The 23,509-nt window shown below is 50.4% G+C and overlaps 2 long non-coding RNA genes across 3 annotated transcripts; both read left to right on the top strand.

Moving 5' to 3' along the window:
* Positions 1-320: 320 nt before the first annotated feature.
* Positions 321-14,875, top strand: LOC311606277. 2 transcript variants are annotated; one of them, XR_014782278.1, is made up of 4 exons: positions 321-638; positions 5,059-5,185; positions 10,496-10,648; positions 11,629-14,875. It is a non-coding gene; the product is annotated as an uncharacterized lncRNA (long non-coding RNA). The 2 variants fall into 2 exon arrangements; XR_014782279.1 differs by having other exon boundaries at positions 323-638; positions 11,463-14,874.
* Positions 14,876-17,069: 2,194 nt separating this feature from the next.
* Positions 17,070-22,862, top strand: LOC311606278. Its single transcript, XR_014782280.1, has 3 exons — positions 17,070-17,167; positions 20,568-20,804; positions 22,116-22,862. It is a non-coding gene; the product is annotated as an uncharacterized lncRNA (long non-coding RNA).
* Positions 22,863-23,509: the final 647 nt, after the last annotated feature.

The raw sequence follows: 23,509 nt of genomic DNA on the forward strand, positions 1-23,509 counted from the left end.
TAGACATGTACACCCCCACAGAGAGGGGCAGGGTAAGGCTGAGGGTCTCCCTGATTTTCCAGCTACTTCCTATCAGCTGGCACTGCTGTAGGTAGCTGTGTGTGTGTGTGTGTGTGTGTGTGTGTGTGTGTGTGTAGAGGCCAGGGTAGCTTAGAATGACGGCTCCATCTACACCGGTATGCGGAAGCCCTCATCTGAGTTGAACAACAAACATGTTTCAGGTGCAGCAGGTTGGGGGAGGAGCGCCCACACCCTGTAAGCAACCCTTTATAAGGAAGCCCAATACAGTCATTGGTTCCCTGGAGTGAAGTTTGGCAGAATTGTGCCTCAATTTATTGTTGGGACCTAGGAGGAGGGGTAGACTGTTGCTTTATACTTCCCCCAGGGAGGAAATTTGAACACCACCTGGTCACTTTCAGGGCATTTGGTGGCGTGGGCCCTGGGACTCAAGATGTTTGCAATAGAATGGGAATGGGGCCAATCAGAGTGTCCCACAGCCACCCCTAAAGTGAGAGGATAGCCAACTGCCACTAACCGCCCCGGAAGTCACAGCCTCTCCCAAGATGGGCTATTGGCAGCTGGCTCTCCCCAGCAGCTCAGCAGAGACCCAAGGAGCTCTGGATTTACTTTGGCAACAGGTATCAGGTGGGCTGTGGAGGGGTATGGCTCACTGTCTCTTCTTGATAGTCATGCAAGGAAGTTGGGCACAGAGGGGTCAGGGAACGTACCCAAGATCACACTGAGAGTACCCGGCAGACCCGGGTTAGAACACTGGCCATCTGGCCCCACAGCCAGCTCACCATGCACAGATGGCTCCTTCACAAGGAGCCCTCTGCATGTCCTTGAGGATTCACTCCCACTGGGAACCAGGACCAGAGTGTGGAGGGCTAGCATGGGGACAGACTGCTCAGGCCAGGCCTCCCACTGGGTGCATATCCTTAGAGAAATGGCCTAACCTCTCCGAGTCCCCTTCTAGCATAGGGACAGATAGCAGCAGTAACCATTTCCTTGGAGGTTTCCTAACCCTCCGTATAACTGAGGGATGCAGGCAAAAACGAGGAAGACACTTCCTAGCTCACAGAGAGGCAGTGAGGACTACTCCAAACAAGGCCATAGAAACACCTGCCACACCACAGCCACAGCCAGCAGCACACTGCGCCTGCTGCTGCCTCCTGAGACTGCTCTCCTGGGAACTGCTGGTTGTACCTGAAGGATGATGGACATTTGGGGGTGACAGAGCTCTGGGGAGAAGGCCGAGCATAAGCCAAGAGTTGGGGGAGCAGGTGGCTGGTACCAGGAGAGCTGTGGGGCCCAGGCTGGGATGCCCCTGCACCGGAGCCTACTAAGGTCTGAGGTCGGGAGGTCTGACTTGATTTCATTTGTAGACTTTGTGCTGTAGACTCTGGACCAGGTACCGTTTTACTTTCTCTTTCATGGCTCCAAGGGTCACTGGGGTGCGGTGGGGTGACACCTGGCGATGCTAGGAAGGCCCTAAGGTGAAAGAAAATCTTACGAGACAGTTTCAGTGTGAGTTCCTGAGTTCCTGACTTGCGTGAGGTTCAGGTTCACACGCCAGCTGGGTCTGAGGCAGAGAGTGAGCTAGGAAGTTGAACTTCCTGTATGAATGCACAAAAGGTTCACCTGAGGAGTAAACCTAAAAGTGAAGTATGAAGGTTCACGCCTGTAATCCCAGCACCGGAGGGGCAGAGGCAGGAGGATGGAAGCAAAATTTGGTCTACATAGAGTTGCAGGCCAGCTAGGGCTACGCAGTGAAACCCTGTCTCAAAAACAAACAAACAAACAAAAAGACCAAAGACGAGTCGAAGTGGAAAAAAGCTAAAACTCTATCAAATGTATATACTGTTGTCTACCTACCAGGAGAGTGTTATATTTAATAATTAAAGGCAGTAAGACAAGGTGATAAGATATGAGAAGGTACTAGATGTCCCCCGCCACCCTCGTGGTGGGCGGCCCTCTGGGTGGTTTTGCCACGTGAACTGGTTCAAGTCCAGCTTTCCATGGAATTCACCTTCAGCACTTTTCATTTCACTTCTGTCTGGAGAATTATGTTTCCTGTTTCGATTGGTCATTGTAAAAGCAAATCAGTGACTAAAAGGCGAAGCAGAGAAAGCCCTGGGGAAAAAGGAAACTGAAAGTCTCTAGCCAGGGCCGGATGCAGACCAGGGCCGTGTGGAACACGAATCAGGCTCAGGCTGGCCTGGCTTTAAGTTCTCCTTTATAGATAACTCCTCAGCTGACCTTCTTTCCTGTCCTTGGAACTGATCCTGGGAGGCCCGCCCCCAGCTACCGGAGGGAACAAGAATGTACAAAAAGCCCCACCGTGAGTGAAAATAGACGAAACATTCAGAATGGTATGCAGTAAGCGCTCAATACATGCTGCATTGTGTGGTCAACACCTCATGGAAACAAGGGTGAGAAGCACACACTAGAAAGGGGCTTTCTGTGTGTGAGCCTCAGATGACAGATGTGGGGAGACTTTGACGGTACCAGAGGGCACTGAGAGAGGTCTCTAGTCAGCATACTGTTCCCATAGCAGCCAAGGAAGGAAGTAAAGCGCAGGCACATGTTACAAAGCCTGCTGGCCTTCAAAACAGGTTCAAGGAGAAAAGCCAGTCACCAGAGGCCGAATCCTGCACCCTATGACTCCTGCAGGAACCGGAAGAGCAGCTCAGCAGTTGCCAGGGGTACGACAGAGGGGAGGATCAGGCGTGGTCGTGTGGTAGATGTAGCTAGAATAGGGGTTTAGTTGTAGAGTGCTTGCTAGGCATGGATGAGGCCCAGGTCTCATCCCCAGAGCTTGAAAAATAAAAGTAGGGGTTGGAGAGATAACTCAGAGGTTAAGCGCAGGGGCTGCTCTTCTAGAGGTCCTGAGTTCAATTCCCAGCAACCACATGTGGCTCACAACCATCTATAGTGAGATCTGGCGCCCTCTTCTGGTGGGCAGACACATGCAGGCAGAACATTATATGCATAATAAATAATCTTCAAAAAGAAAAGAAAAACAAAAGTAAATAAGTAGTTGTGACGTCTCCTTTGGAAAGCAGGACGTGTTTTAGAGTTACATAGAGGTGACAACCACACAATGATGTAGGTGGATAAATGTCACAGAACTGACAGTTCCAATAGCTATGTATGGTAAATTTTACCTCAATTTAAACAACAACGAGAAAATTCCATACATAGCCCAGGCTAGTATTGAACTCACAGTGATCCTCCTGCCTCTACCTCTTGAGTGCTGAGATTACACTTGTGCACTGCCCTACTCAGCTTAATTTCAATTTATAAAACGAGAAAAGAAAGGACTTGCCACAGACACAGCCTTTCATCTGTCAGAGTGTGTCATCATGGTGCCCCAGCTCCCAGGCTGAGTCATCAAGTTAAAGATCACCAGGGCAAAGGTGCCTACATGGCCACCCATATCACCACCTGTGTGGGCAGAGAGTCGCTGCCAGAGAGTCCCAAGGGCAAAGGGTGGGTGGTTCTTTGGCCTGTGATTTCCATGCCTGGCTCCTGCCTGCCTGAGTTATAGTCCATCCTGCCTGCACACCTCCAGAAACTAGGATACAGCACAGCCTCCTTCAGGCTCCAGAGTCCTGTGGACACAACACAAAATGGCCTTGCATGGCCACATAGCATCCAAAGCCAGCTCTGCTCCTCAGAGCCTGTTTCCATAGCTAAAAACAACTGCAACATGACAGGAAGCTCTGAAAGGCCCAAGGAACTTGGAGTGGTGTGGAGCTGGGCATGTTGAGAAAAGGGTCCAGGGTTCAGCTCCCTCTTCCTTGACAGCTCCCAGATATCTTCAGAGGTCACCTAAACTAGAGATATGGCTGAGGTCACAGCTCAGGGGGATGCACAGTATGTGACCACTCAGCAGGCAGCCGCTATTAGCTCTTACTCCAACTCTTTTTTTTTTTTTAAGATTTATTTATTTTATTTAGTGCATATGAGTGCTTTATCTGCAGAAGAGGGTATCAGATTACATTAGATGGTTATGAGCCACCATGCGGTTGCTGGGAATTGAACTCAGGACCTCTGGAAGAGCAGGCGGCGCTCTTAACCACTGAGCCATCTCTCCAGCCCCTTATTCCAACTTTTGATTGCACACATGCACTTCCACACTCACAGGTACTTCCAGAAGCTCCCACTGAGAGGCTGAGAATGGCAGGGAAAGAGGGTTTTCACTGGAAACTGTTCAGTTTTCTGAGTACTCTCACCACGCGCGTGTACTTCTCTTCGAACAGAGTCGTAATTTAAAATCAACTAACCCCTGAAACAACAACAAAAAGATTCTGTGAGTTGCCAGTGGAACAGAACAGTGCCTCTTATTCTCCTCTCCTCCAGCCTCCCTGGACCCCCAGGTGCATATCTCTTCCAGCTTAGAGTCTACGCTACCTGTCACTATCTCCCTGTCCGTTTCTCTCATAAAACTCAGAACCAAGGGCTGGGCAGTAGCGGTGCACGCCTTTATCCCAGCACTCAGTAGGCAGAGGCAGGAGGATCTCTGTGAGTTCCAGCCCAGTCTGGTCTACAGAGTGAGTTCCAGGACAGCCAGCAAGGCTACCCAGAGAAACCCTGTCTCAAACAAACAAACAAAGCAAGCAAACAAACACCGCTCCGGACTAGGAGAGCTCCAGAAAAGGGCCTCTGATTCATCCTGGATCTCCACTGACTGAAGGAATGAGGGTGAGAGAGGGTTAGCTCACCTCCTGAGATCACTGAGTAGGCAGTTTGGCTAGTGGCTAGTCGCTGAGCTCTGGTCACACCACACCCCGGACTCCTTTAGAGTAGGGCCCTCCCACTCTCCAAAAATGTCTCCAAAAGGCCTACCTGGATACTGTCCAGATGGCCTCCAGTCAGACAGGTGCTGTGTCACTTAGGAATGGGGAAGAAAGATCCCTCTGACCTCAAGTGGCAGCTGGACGCGCCAGCTGGGTGTATAAGGGTTCTAAGTAGCGCCCTAAGCAGAGCTAACCAGAAAAACCACAAAAGACATGTGGGCTGCCCTCTTATGCTTTCTTATCTGTCTCTCCAAAGCTCAGATCTTGGGCTCCCCAGACCAGATAGCATCATTTCGTTCGATGCTGCCGGGATCTCCCAGGTGAAATGCAGCTGCAGCTACCACACAGGCCTAGTAAAGCAGTTCTTCAAACCAATCCCGCAGGTGAGAAAAACCGAGGGCTCAGAGACAGGGAACACCTTTACCTTAGATCTCGGGGCTGTCAGCACTAGCACGGGGTCTCAAGTCAGGCCTTTGGAGCCCGAAGCCTGTGTGCACAGTGACATGGCTTTGAGTCTGCCTGCCTGGCTCAACGACGGCTCTGAATTCCCAGGGCCTCACGAAGATAAAGTATCTAAGTGTACAGAAATACTTTAAGCCTGTGGCCGGCACCAATAGATACCCCAGATCTCTCTGTTTGTGGCTAATGATACCCTCCCATGGATGGATAGGGTGTCCCTCTTTGGTGCCTTACCAACGCAGTGTCATCACCCCTCTGGAGCCTTCAGTGCCCCTCCAAACACACAAACTAGGCAGCAAGAATTGAGAAGAGGCTCCAACTTTGTTGTTGTTCTTCAAGACAGGATTTCTTCGTGTAGAGTACCTGGCTGTCCAGGTACTCACTCTGTAGACCATGCTGGTCTTGAACTCAGAGATCCACTTGCCTCTGCCTCTGCAGTGCTGGGGTTAAAGGGATGGGCCACCAGCACCCTGCCTAGGCTCCAATCTTACCCGGGGTTGGAGTGTGGCCTCTGTGAACCCTCCTGACCCCCGGGGGTGGCACTCAATCCGGTTCTGTAGCCTGTAGTCCCACTGGAAGATGTGAGGCCAGCTGATGGATGTCCAGAACCCTCTAGAAGCCTGGGCTGTCTGGAGCATGCTGACCTCAGCTTTCCAACTGCACTTAGCTGGTTGTTTTCTGCAAACATTCTTCCAGCAGCACACCTCACCCCTGACCAAGAACCAGTAAGCTCAAATTTTGCTCCTAAAATGAAGCGACTTGGGGAAGAAAGGCTCTTGATTTTTCACTGATGTCCTGCTCTTTGACTCACATGGACACCAAGTTTTGAGAGCCTTCATAAGTTATACCTGTCTGCCTGAGACCCTCACCCTGTCTCTCAGATCATCGTACCAGCCTTCTACCTGCTTTTCCTATTTCATTTTCTTCTTCCTCTCCCTCCAAAGTCTGACCTCAGGTCTCTCTGCTTAATACCCCAGGGATGGCACACAACCTAGGGATGAAGTCTTTCCCCAAGTCAGGCCCTTTGAGCCAGGGCCTGGGGTTATCTGGCCCTGCCTGGGCCTCCAGCCTTATTTCCTCCCATCCCAACTCTCCTGCCTCATACCACACACTGGCAGGTGAGGGAGTCCAAGTATCCACTCTGCATCTGCCTTATCCTCGGGCGCTGTTAGAATTAAACGAGGTCTAGAATGCTGTGTCCCAGAGGAGGCGTCCAGTGTGTGGTCTGTGTTTATGTCTCACCCTCCTACCAGCAAGAGTAGTTCCCACCCTGAAATTTCAGCCCTTGCTCTGGGCCATCATGAGCTGCGCTCACGGAGTGGAAGGGCAGCTGACTCCAGGGCAAGGCCCTGGGAATAGATCTGGGCAGGTTTGGGGCAGCAGAGCTCATAAGGTATTGTAACCTCCAAAGAAGCCTTTCTATCTCCAGACTCCAATGTTCCAGCTACAAAATGAGAAGCCAGGATTATTGACCGTTGTCACCCTGTGTTCCTAGGTATGGTCTCCTTCCATGTCCCTTCCCACAGAGTGCCAGCTCCGTATAAGTATCCAGCACGCCACGGATGGGGCTCTGTACCCCACACGCAGCTCTTCTCCCATTATTACCATCCTGCGCACACCTCAGAGCAGAGAACCTGCCGGTTTCTGGCCTGCAACTCTAAAGGGACATTGTTGTCAGCCTCTGAGGAGGAAGGGTGACTCCTGGAAAGCTGAGGGCAGAAACAATTCTGTCTCCATGCTTGGTGCTGCTCATGTCACACCTTGGAGAGGAGCAGAGCACAAGAGGCTCACACAGGCCCTGTCTCCTCACAGAAATATGCTGCTGGCCAGAGAGCTGTGTGGAAGCCAAGCCTGGCATTCATGAGGAGGAATGCAGGTGCAGCCCCGTGATGCTCAGGCTCCAGTTTGCAGAGGTAGCACAGCTGGTCCAGAGCAGCTGAGGGTGTATGCCATCAGGCCTAGGCAATGCTCAGCATTTGGAGGGTGGTGCTTTGAAAGACCCAGGGCCTCCAACCACAAGCGCAGCCTTGGGCCTTCTGCTTGCGTGGCCCTCTTTTACATTTCTATGACAATGTAATTTTTATATGAAATTATCTCTCTTTACATTTCTATGACAATATAATTTTTTTTATATCAAATTATCTATCCATGTGGCCTCAGCAGTGCCGGGCTCCATGGCAGCCCTCGCTGAACTGGAGATAGTCACTTCACAGATATAATTGTGTCCTGTGGTCATTTTATTTTTTGTGGCACTGGGGATCACACCTAGAGCCTTGTGCATAGTAGGTAGCACTCTGCTGATGAACCTGTGGTGGTTTGAAATCATGGTCCCGATTTCCTTGGTGCATCTTGCATTGAGTTGAGTCTGGGGTCCCTGACTCTGGTAGTGGTGGCTTACATTGGCAATACAGAAAACAGAGGGGACCTGTCCTGTGAGCTATACAGCTGACTGTCACCCCCAAACTCACATGTTGGCTCTTCACTCTCAAGGTGACATAGCAGGTGTGTGGGAGTGGGTTCAGAGATGACTAAGTCATGAAGTTCATGAGTGGGTTTAGCGATTTTTTTTTTTTTTTGGTTTTTTGAGACAGGGTTTCTCTGTGTAGCCTTGGCTGTCATGGACTCACTTTGTAGATTAGGCTGGCCTCAAACTCACAGCAATCTGCCTGCCTCTGCCTCCCGAGTGCTGGGATTAAAGGCATGTGCACCACGCCTGGCCAGGTTTAGCGATCTTGATGAAGGAGATCCCAGGCCTCAGGAAGGAACTCAGTTGGTAGACTGCTTGCCTAGCACTCACAAAGCCCCAGGCTGCATTCCCACTGCATAGCATACCACTGACAAGATGGCTCAGCACATACGGGTGCTTTCCTCAAAGCCTGGCAACCGAAGTTTGAATTCTTGAGCCCACATAGCAGAAGGAAAGAGTTGACTTCTTCAAGTTGTCCTCTGATCTTCCCATGCTCATATCACACACACACACACACACACACACACACACACACACACTCTAAATAAATAAATAAATTCAAAAATAAAAAATAAAAACTGGTGTGATGGCACATGCCCCTCTAATCCCAGCACTAGGGAGATGGAGCAGGAGGACCAGGTGTTCAAGGCCATCCTCAATTATACAGGAATTAAAGTTGGCCTGGATATTTGATATCTTGTCTTCAAATAAACAAATAAATAAGTAAGATCTCAGAGAGCTGCATGATCCTTCCAACCACAAACGGACACAAGGAGAAGGTGCCTTCTGCATCAGAAGACAGGACTTTGAATTTTTCACTGGCGCCATTTCCGTGAGAGGCGGATGGATAACTGGGACAGAGCTCCAGCCCGTATCAAACCACGGCTGTGGCAATGCTTGCTCAAGACACTCCTGTGAAGAGCTCAAGGGTTCACACACAGAAGGTTTGGAGTCAGGCAATATCTACCAGGCCATCCCCAGGGCCCTGATGGGGTCCTTTTTCTTCCCTGCCTGTCTGCTCCCACCGCGGGCCCCCACAGTCCCACCTTTCCCCTCCTTCAGACCCTGTACACGCTCTGCTACAGCTCCTCGTTCAATATGTGTGCCGAGCATGGGCGACTGATAAGCAAGCTCTCCTGGGAGCACAATGTGAACCCAACTCACCTACCATTGCCTAAAACCATTGGCCCGAGGGGCCACAGGTGTTGAAGGCAGCTCGGTGTGCTAGGGACTTTGATTTCGCTAAGTGTGCCGAGGGCAGTGAAGTGAAATCACAGGCAAGGGGAGCACGTGGCAGCCAGCTCCACAGGGAAAATTGGGTCAGTGTGCTGTGAGGAAATGGGTGGCCGGGCCGAGTGAGGACGACATGGAGAGCACGTGGAGGGACATGTGGTACAGAAAAGCTGTACCCACAGCCAGCAGCAGAGCCTGGCCACAGGCGCTCCTCTTTTGCACTTCTATTCTGTCACTATCTTACAATTAAAGCAAAACAAATGAGTGAAGAAGAAACACAAAAAGCCGACCTGCGTCTACGTGTATGAGATTCTAAACAGGTCAAAGCAAATTCAATCTATGGGGTCAGGACCGGAGTGACACTTGGTCTGAAAGGATTGAGGGGAAGCCTGGCAGTGGTGGCTCTGCCTTTAATCCCAGCACTTGGGAGGCAGAGGCAAGCGGATCGCCTTGAGTTGAGGCCAGCCTGGGCTACAGAGCAAACTACAGGACAGTAAAGGCTATACAGAGCAGCAACCCTGTCTCCGAAAAATCAAACAAAACAAAAACCAAACAACAACAAAACAAAAAGAGAAAGAAAGAAGGAAAGAAACAAAGAAACAAAGAAACAAAGCAAAGGATGGTGGGGGGGGGGAGGGACTTCAAGGAGTATTTCAGGTGATGACACTGTACCTTGGTTGGCACATAAACTGTCAGGCACATACACTGTGTGTTTTTTTTTTTTTTCATTTAATTTTGTGTGTGCGCGTGCATGCACATGTGCGCTAATGTGTATGTGGGTGTACACATGTGTTTGGACATGCATTCATATGTTTATACATGTGTAGGCCAGAGGTTATTTCTCTTCAATTGCTCTCTACCTTACTTTTTTTTTTTTTTTTTTTTGAGATAGGGTCTCTCACCAAACCCAGAGTTCCCTGATTCAGCTAGACTGTCCGGCCAGAGAGCCTAAGGGGTCTTCTTGTTCCCTCCTCTCTGGGGCTGGGATTACAGGGACATACGGGTACTCCTGGGTTTTACATGCTGGTCTTCACACGTGTACAGCACTCACTTTACCACCTGAGCAGTCTCCCAACGCCTCCGGCCAATCTTCAAAACATATTTGTGTACAACGCTATCTAAAGCTCACACAGCATTCTAGTCCACTGTGTAGACCTATGTCCGCTTCTGTCTCTCGCCCAGCTCTTCTGTCCCAGGAAGCCTGACTCCCTTTCCTCCAGCATCTCTCAGGGTCCTCTCTGACTGCATCCATGTGCTAGAGCAGGGGGTCGCGTATAAGAATGCGCTGAACCATATTGTAAATGTTATTTACAATCTCTGGGTCCACGTGCAGTTCTAGCAAGTAATAAGCGAGCAGAGGGCGGTGGAGTCACCATGATGCATTTTCTCCTGGTCCCATCCAGGCTCCTTCCAGGCAGAGGGAAGTGTATGCGGAGGAACAGGCTTTCAGGACCATGGCTGGATGGGCTATCCTGGAATCTGTGGAGCAGGCTAGCAAGCTGCAGACTCTGAGGCAGGATTCTTTCTTCCTTAGGTAAATCTTGAGGAAGCATCTACTGCACTCCTCGGGCCTTCAACCGTTTGAGTACTGCCTACAAGGGCAATCTTCTTTGCTCCATTATGGATAATGGCTACTAACCGCAGCGGCAGAATACCACCATCAAGCAATGCCTACAGTAATGGCTGAGTAAGTAGGACTGGAGCCTGGCCAGGTTAACACATAGACTAGCCTGCCCCTTCTGGAAGGGGCTTTCTCCCTCTGTCTTTGATGTCCCTGCTAGAACAATTTCCCCAAGGGCACTATTTCCTTTGCCTGCTTAGCGGGTGTCTGGGGTACCCAACTGCCTCCCCAAGTCCTGGAATCGATCAGGACACAAAGGTTGGGGGGCCATTCTCTCCTCATCTGCTGGGAAGGAGTAGTTTATTCAGGCTTTAGAACTCCAGCCTGGGCACAGAGCCTAGCTGGGAACCCCGTCCCAGAGGTGTCCAGATGACTCTTGTTCATAGCCTTAGAGCTGGAGGCCTGTATGATGTCATTGGGTGCCCATAGGGACCTGACAGCTGTTCAGAGCTAGCGCTGTCTCGGCCCTGTGCCTGTGCGCTCTCTTCCCTCCCACAGGCAACTGCACCCACTTCCTCTCCTCCACTCCCACCTACTCCCCTGCCCCCCCTCCCCCACAGGACTCCTTTTTCCTGCTTGCCTGTAGCTATCTCTCCCTTCCTAGCCCCAAAGATACCTGATTTGCCCATTCTGAAAGGATACAGGCACAATCACTTGGGGACAAATGTGAACACAGCTCAAGGTTCAGGCTGGCCTCCTTGTGGCCCACTCTCCTACATGACCCTGGGTGCACTGCTGGCTTCAGGCTTTTCCTTGAAGTTCTGTCCTTGAAGAAGCCAGCTGTCCATAAATGGATGAGGACCACAGACTCAGGTCATGGGTCTCCCAATGCTCTCTCAGTTTGTATTTTATTTAATTAGTTTATTTTTTGTTTTTCAAGACAGGATTTCTCTGTGTAGCCTTGGCTGTCCTGGACTTGCTTTATAGACAAGGCTGGCCTTGAACTCACAGCGACCCATCTGCCTCTGCCTCCTGAGTGCCGGGTTTAAAGGCGGGCACCACCACGCCCGGCTCAGTTCATATTTTAAAGGCACCCTTGTTTCCAGATGCTTCCAGATGGCACCCACCTTCCAGATGCTTGGCCACCTCTGTGGACCCTTCCCCAGCTATGGAACTTCTGTCTTGGCTGTTTCTGGAGTCTTGGAACCCATATTGGGGGGGAGGGGGAGCGTCTTATGAAAGATACTGGAAAAGACACTGAGACTCTATTGAACAGCTTAACTGTCTCTTCCAGTGGGATGAGGAAAATCACTTTCCAAGGATAAGAGCTCTGGGAAAGACATCACACCACCCACAGGCACAGTGAGCTAGTTCTGTCTCCCAGGCCACCTGCTGAATACCTGTCAATCCTGCTGGGCCTGATCCACAATGCCTTAAGTGACCACATTGGACTCAACTCCACACAGCCAGTGTGCCCAGTCATCCAGGGAAGCCACCCAGAGCCTCGGTTTGGGAGGTCCCATGTCCATATGAAAGTTCCATTCTTCATTCAAAGTTGGTGTTTTGTTTGTTTGTTTAACCAGATGTAAAATTTAGTAGTGACCAGCCAGGCTCAGTGGCACAGTCTTTAATCCTAGCACTCAGGGAGGCAGAAGCAGGCAGATAACTGTGAGTTCGAGGCCAGCCTGGTCTACAAAGTAAGTCCAGGACAACCAAGGCTACAGAGAGAAACCCTGTCTCAAAAAACAACAACAACAACAACAACAAAAAACAAAAACAAAAACAAAAACAAAAAATAGATTTACTAGTGACCATGGTTGGTGGGGTGGGGAATTCGTCATAGAGGGTATTTTTCAGGAGCATGGGGCCGACATGTGTCCAGGGAGCCACAGCTGGGGTATATTTGCCTCACAGGGATGAGCTTCTTCTCAGTTCCATGCCTTTAACTCATCAGCACTAAACCTGGTGAAGCCCCCACGCCCCACCCCTTCATTGTAATGAGAACCTCCTGATGACACGACCTGGGAACTTGGACCTACCTAGCCCTGCAGCTTGGTGCAGATAAGCATAACTATCTGGCTAATGTGAACTCTAGCCAACGTGCCCCGTGGCTTCCCAAAGGCAACCCACATCCCTGTCTAGTTTAAGACAGGGCGAGATGAGAAACATGGTCATCTACCAGAAAAGCCGGTCTCCAAGATCACCTCAGGCATTTCACACAAGCAACAGACTGCACATGCTACCAAGGAGGCTTGCTGTTCACTGCCACTGCGTACTGCCCCAAGGTGAAGAGCCGGGCTACCATAAGCAGCTGCTGATCATTTGAAGTACTGCTGATGCTCTGGCTTCCTAGGAAGTCTCTGTCACTGAGGGAGAAATAAGTAGCCGGATGTACTTAGTGGGAAGACAGTACGAGACCACCTCTAAGAAGAAACATAGTCACAGCTTCTGATCTGATGCCCCCCCGCCCCCGCAGTCCCTTTAAAAGGATGTTACTCTGTAGCTGTGGCTGACCAGAAGCTTACTCACTATATAATCCAAGCTGGCCTGGAACTCATGGTGGTCTTCCAGCCTCAGCCTCCTGAATGCTGGGATTACAAGCATGAACCACCAAACCTAGCTCATCTCCTCTCTCTCTCTCTCTCTCTCTCTCTCCCTCCCTTTCTCTCTCTCTCTCTTCTTTTCTTGTAGTATTGAGGGCTGAACACAGCACCTTATGCATGTGACCCATGGAGCAGCCACTGTCCAGCACTGCTGCCCCTTTTCCTATGTCTCCACTTGTTATGTCTGACTCGTCAACTGCTGAGACTGCCACAGGTGATAAGAGGCAGAGATAGGTCTTTGTGGCACTGCATGCCTCACCCTTTGAGCCATGCCTCAGCTTCTTTGCAGAAAGCTAGCCAAACTCTTTAAAGGAGATCTTAACTCATAGGGAGATAGGCGCCTACCCCAAGCTCATAACAGAAGTTTGGATCTGCCCTGAGGAAGTGACCATGAATCATATTCCCTGCTGGGCAGACCCTGGCTCTTTGCAAATAAACCACCCAGAATAGCCAGTGTGTCCTGGGCAAAGGCATTGGCCCCTCACAGTAAGTAGACGTACTCTCTGGGAGCTCCACCTTCTCACAGGATATGGTCATGCCTGAGGGTGGCTGGCTGGGCAGGGAGGTCACTGTCCTCAATATCCACAGTGTGCTCCCCTCTCCTCCGGCCTCCTTAGCTTGCACCCAGCCTGGGCAAATGGAATTGTGTATCAATACAGCCCAGTAGATATTTCATTTCCAGCAGCCAAATGTACTACTGATGACAGAGCCCCTGGTTTGATCTCTTTAGAACAGAGCACTGTTTTGGACACCCTCAGGCAGGCTGGCTCCCCCTGAGCAATGCTGTTTCAGTGCATCTGGTTCAGCTCGCACAGGGTGGTGAGCAGAGACCGGAGCCAGCCCGCTGGCAGTAGCCAGCCACGCACGCAAGGACTTTTTCTTGGAAGTTCATTATTTTCCAAGCAACCTCCAGGGACAACTCCCAACCACTGCCTTTTTACAATGAGCAAAACAAGGACCAAGAGCTTAAGTAACTCTTAGGTCACAGAGCTAGTGACCTATGGAGCTGGGCTTTGAAGTCTGGGGTTCTGGCTCTAAGGCAAGCCACCTCCACATTCCTAGTCCTTTGTTTCTTCATCTATAAAGTGGGAGAGAAGGGTGCCTCCCTTCCCAGCTCCTGGGTGAGTTACACCATCTCTCATGAGCATGCTTGGCTGCCAGTCCCAGGGACAGGACCCCAGCAATGCTCCGAGGTGCCACCCTTTCCTGGGGGCAGGGAAGGGCATGGCAATCTGTGTTTTTCACTGTGTGACACAGGACAAGGTCCCTCTCTGGACCTGGGGCATTGTGAGAGGTGGACTGCCTCTGCTTAGTGGAGGTTCCTTCTAGCCCGGGCTGGGTGCTGGGTGCATCCAGGAGGAAGGCAGCCTCACTGGTAAGTTGACGTCTGGGCACTCACATTCCTTCCTGTGCTTGTTCATAGGTTGAGGGGATCCGTCCCCCACTGGGATGGCTCGGGGTGCTCAGGAGTGATTGTAGAGATGGTTGCCACACACATCCTGGGATGAGGTCCTCTACCAGAGCACAGGAATAGAGGCAAGTGGCTTTGAGGCCAATTTTGGAGTCCAAAGCCGGGGAAGACCACAGTGCTGTGTGAACTGAGTCAAGTTGCCCAGCCTCTCTGAGCTTGTTTGTCTTATCAATAAAATGGGGTAAATTTCAGGAAAATGAAAACAATGCTCTTTGGCTGCTGATTCTGGAAAGGTCTTTGAATCTTCTAATTATGAAACCAATGGTGACAGGCTCCACATAAACATAACCATCTCTGAATACCTACTATGTGCAGAAGGGCGTAGCACAGCTCAGGTGTTCCACAAGGGTAACATATATAAATCTGTGTGTACACCTACATCTCACTAAAGGGAACATTGACTTCCAGAAGGACAGCCACCTGAGACCCTGCGGGTCCGATCAAGGTTGGTACTGAGCAAAGGCCTGTTGTTGTATTTTGAATTTTGCATCACATGACTCTGTGGTTTCTCTGTTCTAGATCTAACACTTACATTAAGATTGGCCTCAGTGGGGGGCTAGAGAGATGGCTCAGCCGTTAAGAATGCTTGCTGGGCAAACATAAAAGATCTGACTTCAGGACCTCAGTACCCATGTAAAAAGTCATTTGACATGCTTGCCAACACATCACTGTAGGTGGCGGGGTCAAGGAGGATCCCAAGGGCCTGCAGTCCTCCAGCCTAGCCCCAGGTTTGATGAGACAATATTTCAAGGAAATTAGACAGGGAATGGTAGAGCAGGGCACCTGACATCCTCCTCTGACCTCTCTGTGCACCCCCCAAGTACATATACCACACACATACACTGTATATATACTCACACAAAAATAAACAAGTAAATATTAGCTCTAGTGATGTGTCATTTAACCCTTGACATGACCTGCTAGGGAGCTTGGTCTCCATGCACTTCACAGAGAAAAGTGACACGACTTGTTTGGGGTAACAAAATAGGGATGCCAAGTCGGGATTTGGATCCTGAGGGCTCCCTGATGACTCTGTCCGTGGTGACTCTGCAGCTGAAAGATCCCTGGCTAAAGTGTCAGTCCAGGCTGGAGAGGAGGAGCCTCCGGGCCACGCCTACTAGCCTCAGGGAGGCGTGACCCCAAGCGAGTGTCCTGGATCTGCCTAGCAGGTTTCACTGGCTGCGTCAGAGAACCTGGCCCCATGGGCCTCAGCTCTGCAGGGGGGGAAGAAATAAAAATAGCCCGGGAGAGAGGCCAGCGGCTAGGCTGTAGACAGCGCGCATGCCTTTCGCATGACTCTCTTCGGCCTGTCCTGAGAGGTCCTGGGCGCCGGGCCCTAGGCAGGCAGAGCCCCGCCTACAGGGAGAGACAGAAGCTCCTGGACCGCAGAGAAATTTGTGTGAGACCTCTTACCCGCTTCGCTCCCTCCTCCCAACGTGAAAGCTTCCAGAGAGTCACGCTGGAGAAAAGGGTAGTTAAACAGAAGTGCCGGGGCCTTCCGGCAAGTGGCAAAGGCTGAGCAGAGTGATAAACAAGGCCCTGGAGAGAAAAGCAAATGGCCAGGGGCACGTGGGGCCAGCCAGTAGCAGGATGCATCCTGGTTGGGAGCCAAGAGCTTCTGGACTATGGGGCAGTGGGGGAGTCAAGGGAGATTAAGGAGCAGGCGATGTAACGAGATCACAACATCACAAAATCCAATTACCATAACCTCCATAAGATACCTCCTCGCTTTTGCCTCCTGGAGAGGAGGTCACTTTTTCACATCTTTGGGAGGGGCGGCACTATTCTAGAAACTTGTATATGTTGTGCCTCCCTCCTTCTCCTCATGCGCTTCAACCCTTATTCTGTGGTCAGTTTCTGGGGCCTCAAGCTAAGATACTCTTCCTTGGTCCTGGTCACACGCGGGTCTCCACATCCTTGGCAGGGTCTGGGCTCCACAGGTCTCTGCAGGTCGGTGAAGGGTTAGTTAGCAAGACTGAAAGACAGACAAGGAAATGAGCTACTCTCGCTTTTAATCCCAGCGCTTGTAAGGCAGAAGCAGGTGGATCGCTGTGAGTTCGAGGCCAGCCTGGTCTACAAAGTGAGTCTAGGACAGCCAAGACTACACAGAGAAACCCTGTCTCGAAAAAAAAAAAAAAAAAAAAGACAGAGCAGAAGAGCAGAGAAGGGGTCTCCAAAACAAAAACACTAAGGACCTGCCATCCTCTTACAAATGAGGTACTTGCAGGGCAGAAGGGATGTCGGGAAGAAGGCTGAAAAGCTTCATTTTTTGGCCCTGGGTTGGTGTTTGGTTGCTGTTAAGGAACAAATAGTCGTGAATAGTGAATGAGAGCACAACCTCAGGTGATGAGTAAGTAGCTCCCATGGCCCCCCAGTCAGCAAGAATGTGCAGGGCGCGTGTGGCAGGAATCTAGGCTCTAGTTCTGGAATGTCAATTACTGTGTTTCTAAGATGTTTTGTCACTAAACAACCAAAATGGAAGAACTTTTCAACCGGCGAACATTCCTGACTCTCGTTTCCACAGAGAGGCAGAGAAGGAGGGCAGTAGACGTCCACGCGGTTCCTTCCTTGGTGGGTGAGGCCAGCAACCTCCTCAGGAGGCTCCTGGGACAGCTCACTAATGGAAATTTGAAGGCGGAAGCTGTGAGAGGGAGGGGCCCTTCTCCACGGCTTCCAAGCCTGCTAACATCTGTCTAGCTGCCTAACGCTCTCCCCTGGAGAGCTGACCTCCTGAAATCATGTAGGAGATGGCTGTCCAGTCAGTCTGGCTCCTGGCTGACAGCTTTAAGGTCTCCGCTCTTGCTGATTTTCAGGGATCGGAACGTGACCAATAGGACTCAGACAGATGGCGTTAGATTGCTGTTGGACTATCTGAGTGTCAACGGGCTGTAAACAAGAACAGACAAAATCAAGACAGGAGTTGAATGCAGGAGGCCCAGAGGCTAAGAGATCACTACTAGGTTATAGCAGGTTAAACCTATGTTTACTATGAAGAGTCAGGTTTAGAACGGCTCATTAATGGGACAGTGGTGTTTCGCATGGCTTTAGTCTGAGTTGTTAGACCCTTATGAAGCAATGGAGTTAAGAACTGAATTATCAGAAAATATATGAGCAGGAAGGCTAAAGGTCAGAGAATCCCCTCAGTAGGACTACACCCAGAGGGGGCCCCAGAACCTCAGTATAATGTGCGGTTAGGGAGAAAAAAGGAAAAGAGGAGGGTGGGGGCCGGCACAAGCGTAAGCAGACGGGCAGGAGCTCTGAGGGGATAGAGAATAAACAGCAGGGTTGATGGCAGAGCAGGGGAAGGTATGTCTATGATGTTGAAATCTTTTCCTCTAGAGGTCATAGGAAAGGCATCTTTCCTATACTAAGTATAGGTTTTAATAAGGCTGTTGTAGGTCTCTTTAAAGTTAAACCTCTTTAACTTTAATGTTTGAGCTTTGGTCACAAAATGTTGTCATATACACGTGAGGGTAATAGATTGCCTATTAAAGGCATTAAGAAAGTTCAGGATGAATTTGTTTTGTTCTGTTTTTCAAGACAGGGTTTCTCTTGTACTCTCTTGTTTTATGCCTTTGAGCAACTTGCAGGTCTCTTTCCTCATCTCATAAGAGGTAAGGGCTTTAGGGATCTAAAGCAGGCCGGGGAGTTGGCCGATGTAAATCCCCTTGCACACAGTAGGTACTCACGAAATAGGAGTGTCACATTGCCCAATGAGCTGCCATTAGCCTTGGCTCTTCTGCCTTCCCCAGCGCAGAAAGCTCAGGCTTTGCTGTCCCCTGAGCTGTCAGCCCTCCAAGGGACAAAAGAAGCTTGTTTTGTTTCCTGGATGCAACATGTCAGCCGATTGCTTTCTCCAAGCCTGGCTTGCTCCTGGCAGGCTCACTTCTGGTAACACTAGTGCTGTCTAGGAGACTGAAATTTGGGAAAGGGTTTTTCTGACCACCTCAAAATGAGGGGAAAGCACAGCCCCAGAGAGGTAGTAAGGCCAGAAGGTTTCCAGGCAGAAAGAGATGGTCCCTGGGATGCTATGAATTAAGCTATCACTGGGTGTGGCCATGGCAACTAAAGGCAGATTTTGCGGCGGGAGTTGGGGAGGGCGGGCGGGGGGAGTTGAGACAGGGTTTCTCAGTGTATCCTTGGCTGTTCTGAAACTTGTTCTGTAGACCAGGCTAGCCTCGAACTCACAGAGATCCACCTGCCTCTGCCTCCAGAGTGTTGGGATTAAAGTCATGTGTGCCACTACACTCAGCACGAGAGGCAGATTCTTTCTCAAGGCCAGGCCACCTCGTGTCACTGCCAGTCTTTGTTCCATTTGACTCTGGAAATGGATGAGGTAATAGATGCTGGTGGTTTTGACCTTAAATCGAGTGGACTTCCTGTGAATAATGCTTCGTCCTCCTCTTCTTGATCATGCATTTTAAGAATAATTTTATTACATATTACGTATTTGTTGGGGACACATGGCACAGTTGGAGAGTGGGTATCAGAGGACAACCTACAGGAGCCGGTTCTGTGTCTCCACTCTAGGAGTTCAAAGGATCAAACTTGTGTTGTCAGGCCAGGCAGTGAGAGCCTTCACCTGCTGAGCCAAGCCAAGCGCTCCAGAGCTATTCTTTTTTATCCGTGTCTTCAAAAGAGATGAGAAGTAGAGCTTTTACATAATTCTTGCATGAGTTTAGCTCCTGGTTTGCTTTTGTTTTCCAAGAGAGCAACTAAGGAACACCCACTCCTCAGGGGCTGGGTGCTATTTAGTCACCAAGAGGAACAGCAGTGCCTTCTTCATTTTCTCCCCTGGGAACGTAGGATGGGTCTCTGCTGCGGCCCATTTCTCACCACTGGAAACACTTGGGACAAGCCAGTAGTACAGGCTCCGTGGTGTAAGCCTTGACAATGCTCTCTGTGAGTTCACGAGTACATTGCCTTCTGGATGGGAAAAGCCCTGTGGAGGAGAGAGGCCCCGTGAAGGAAGAAGCCCTGTGGAGGAGAGATACCCTCTGAGGAGAGAGGCCCTGTGGAGAAGCCCTGTGGAGAGGGGCCAAGTGAGGAGAGAGGCTCTGTGGAGGAGAAAGGCCCTATAGAGAGGAGAGGCCCTGTGGATGGGGGAAGGCCTGTGGAAGGGAGAGGCCCCTCGGAGGGGAGAGACCCTGTGAGGGGAGAGCCTGTGTAGGCAGAGGCCCTGTAAAGGAGAGAGACGCTATGGAGGAAGGAGCTCTCCAGATGGGAGGATTCTTTTTTTTTTTTTTTTTTTTTTTTTGGTTTTTCGAGACAGGGTTTCTGTGTAGCAGCCCTAGCTGTCCTGGACTCCCTTTGTAGACCAGGCTGGCCTCGAACTCACAGCCATTTGCCTGCCTCTGCCTCCCGAGTTCTGGCATTAAAAGCCTGTGCCACCACACCTGGCTGGGAGGATTCTTGTTGAGAGAAGGTTCACAGAGGGTAGAGAGTCTGAGTAAAAAAAGCCCTGAGGAGGAGAGAAGCCCCCATCATGTGGACAAAACAATGTTGAACAGCTGCATGGTGAGCCTTTTCCCCAGATCTACCACTTCCTGGCTGTACAACCTTGGCCAAGGTCACTCTGTGTACTCAAATCAAGGAGCACAGGCCCAGAGGGTCCTGTGCCTGAGGAACTGTGAGTCCTTGTGGTGTGCAGCAGCAGCTCGTCTTGAGGGCCCTGTGGCTGGGGAAGCAGACAGCAGGACAAGTCTAAGTACAGGAGACAGAAACGCTGTTTTGTGAATAAGGGATGAGGCTAAGAAGAGAAGAACCAGCCAGTCGTGGTGGCGCATACCTTTAATCCCAGCACTTGGGAGGAGGAGGCAGGCAGATCACTGTGAGTTCGAGGCCAGCCTGGTCTAGAGTGAGTCCAGGACAGCCAAGGCTGCACAGAGAAACCCTATCTCAAAAAACAAAAACAAACACCCTCCAAAACCAAAACAAACAAACAAACTCCAGTAGCATTCTTCCCAAATAGCCCAAAACAGAAGTCTCCCAAGAGCCCATAGAGAGACAACTGATTGGATAAATGAAGTGTGAACTACAGGTTAACTCCATCAGGACATGAAGTCAGCTGAGAGGGGAGAGGGAGGTCTGAAACACATGGATGAACTGCAAGGATAGCAGGCCGCATGAAAGAAGCCCTTCCAAATAGACTATGCCTGCCCAGATGCTGGGACGGACATCTGGAGACCTCACTGGCAAAGGAGCAGAAGTAAGTTACAAACAAAACTGAATTCAGAAAACGTTTGCCGAGGATCTACTGTATACCCAGCCCTGTCCTGGGGCTGCATCCTATTTGGGAGGGCAAGAGATGGACAACTGAACAGACAGGAGCAGATTAGATGAAGGAAGACACAGGCACGGAGATGGAGGCAGGTGGGAGTGAACAGGGTGGAAGCTCCCGGCAGGTGGGAAGGCACTGCAACAGGAGTCCTGGAGCCGGATCCCCAGGCCCATTCTGAGGACAAGGACAGGAGATAAATCCTCCCAGGCCAGGCTGGGATGAGGGGGAGTGCACGGAGAAAACATGGAATGGGTGTCTTTGTCTTGCTGCAGTGACCTAATCACCTCCCTGCGGACCTCCCCAGGGGGAGGGTGACAGGGGTGGGGGGGTGGGGGTGGGGTTGTCGGTTCCACATCACCACACCGGAGACCAGGATTTCAGCGTGTGAACCACCAGAGGCAGCCACATCCAGAGCACATCAGGGGTCTGCTGTGTACAGACTTCCTGTTCAAGGCTCTGGCCCCTGAGGGGACGTTGACGAGGAGGAGGCTGGGGAAGCCTTTGTGAGTTGGGAAAGGTGCCTCTGATTCAGTCAGGGGAGGCAGGGGAGTGGGTGTCTTCAGTACTGAGATCTTCCAGTGTTTACTGAGGGACTCTGAAGGGTCAGTCACCCTGCCTAACTCCCCCTGAGAAGTGTAATCAGCTGCTTTTGACTAAGGGTTTGCTCTGGCCAGGCCTTGTGCCAGACGGTCTTCCTGGGTCTGGAGGGGAGAGTCATTCTTCCTGGAAGAGACTACTTCTGTTGTTAGACTGAAATAATTATGGCATGCAAGCATAAATATTATGCCCAGTTTTTAACAAACATCAATTACATGCACTTCCGCTATAAAGACCAGAGCATCATTAGCTGTTAGTATCAACTCTTTACAGCCCAAGCAGGGCTATAAACCCATGGCACTCCCTGAGTAACCACCACCTTCCTTGCGTCCCCTAGGATCTGGCATCAAGAACATGCCCAAGTCATCCTTCAAGCCTATAGAGAAAAGATTGCACAGTGGTAGCGACCTTCAGATAGCCTCTTGTCTAAACCGTATCTGGTGCTGCAGTGTCTGTAGGGATGTGCTACCCAGGTCTTACCTATAATATCATGATAATATCTCACCAATCTTCAGGGTGTTCTCGGTGTTCTCTGGACACCCAGATGTGGCTCCTGGCACTATACAAATGAACTTCACATGTTCCAGGCCTTCTCAGGGATGAAGGTCAGGTCATGAGAGGACTGTTCTCATCTACTTTCAGATAATTCTGGAAGCACACCACGGTGAAGGCAGAAATCCCAAAAGGGGCACAGTTGACCTGGAATCTCTCTGCAAGAAGTTAATTCCTCTTCCTGTGGACAATTCTTCAAACAGCTGGAGCTCACTGCTGACCCTTAGCCTTGCCTAAGAACATCTTTACACCAAGTAAAGTCAAGAACAGTCTCAGTGTGATCTGATCTCAGTTTAAGCACAATGGAAACTAAAGACTAGAAAGAGGAATGGAGCTGGGCCGTGGTGGTGCACGCCTTTAATCCTAGCGCTCAAGAGGCAGAGGCAGGTGGATCGCTGTGAGTCTGACGCCAGCCTAGTCTACAAAGCAAGTCCAGGACAGCCAAGGCTGCACAGAGAAATCCTGTCTCGAAAAACAAAAAACAAAAACAAAAAAAGGTCCACAGTGCACTTACACACACTTCTCATCAGTATTCTTAGCAAACTCCAAATCCGTGCCCCAGAACAGAAGGCTTGGCTGATCTGTGCTCTGTATGTGGGCAGACATTGAGCCCTGTCAAAGTCACCTGGACTCCTCAGATGTGCCCGATTGCTTTTCGTGTTTCACTGTGCACTGTGCCCTGTCCTACCTCAGAGCCCTGTCCTTGCTTTTCCTGGAGTCCGATAGATTGATTCCCCTGTCATCCCTTCCTGATTGGAAGGAGTTGGGTCTCTTCCTTCCTCCTTCCCTTCCTCTTTACTTCTTGTGTATGTGTATATGCACGTGTGTGTGTGTGTGTGTGTGTGTGTGTGTGTGTGTGTGTGTGTGTATAAGACTAAGGTGATAGAAGGATGTAGTTCCTCAGAAGCTTTGGATCCTAGGGCAGGGTGTGTGTGTGTGTGTGTGTGTGTGTGTGTGTGTGTGTGTGTGTGTGTGTTTGTGAAACTCAAGTCCTCTTGCATGACAAGCATGCTGCTATCTGTCTCCCCAGGCCCAGGACAAGGAGGATCTTTTCCCTTCTAGCCTGAACCAAATGCCATGCCCTAATGAGGCTTTCTGCGGACACCACCACTAAAGAGATTCCCTCTTTCTTTCTTTCTTTCTTTCTTTCTTTCTTTCTTTCTTTCTTATAGCGTTTCTCACGGTTAGTAGCATTATATCTTAACTTTGAATCATCCTCCTTGGCTAAGACGAAGAGTCAGTGGAAACACTGTTGCTGCGTTTATCAGTTACCTCCTACGAGCCTAACCCTTAGTGCCCCACACTTAGAACAGAGAGATGTTAGGGTTGGGGCTTGACTTTTGTTTACCAGTCCTGGAGCATAATAGCTGAGTTGGGACTAGGCGGGGAAACCGTAAATTCTCTAAGCCTCAGCTTCCTAACCCGAAAAACAAAGATGGCAGTAGTCCCTTCTTTTCTGGCAGAATTGAATGAGATCGGGTTGG

Source organism: Acomys minous, assembly GCF_964271855.1.
Source record: "Acomys minous genome assembly, chromosome: 10".
NCBI classification, from domain to species: domain Eukaryota; kingdom Metazoa; phylum Chordata; class Mammalia; order Rodentia; family Muridae; genus Acomys; species Acomys minous.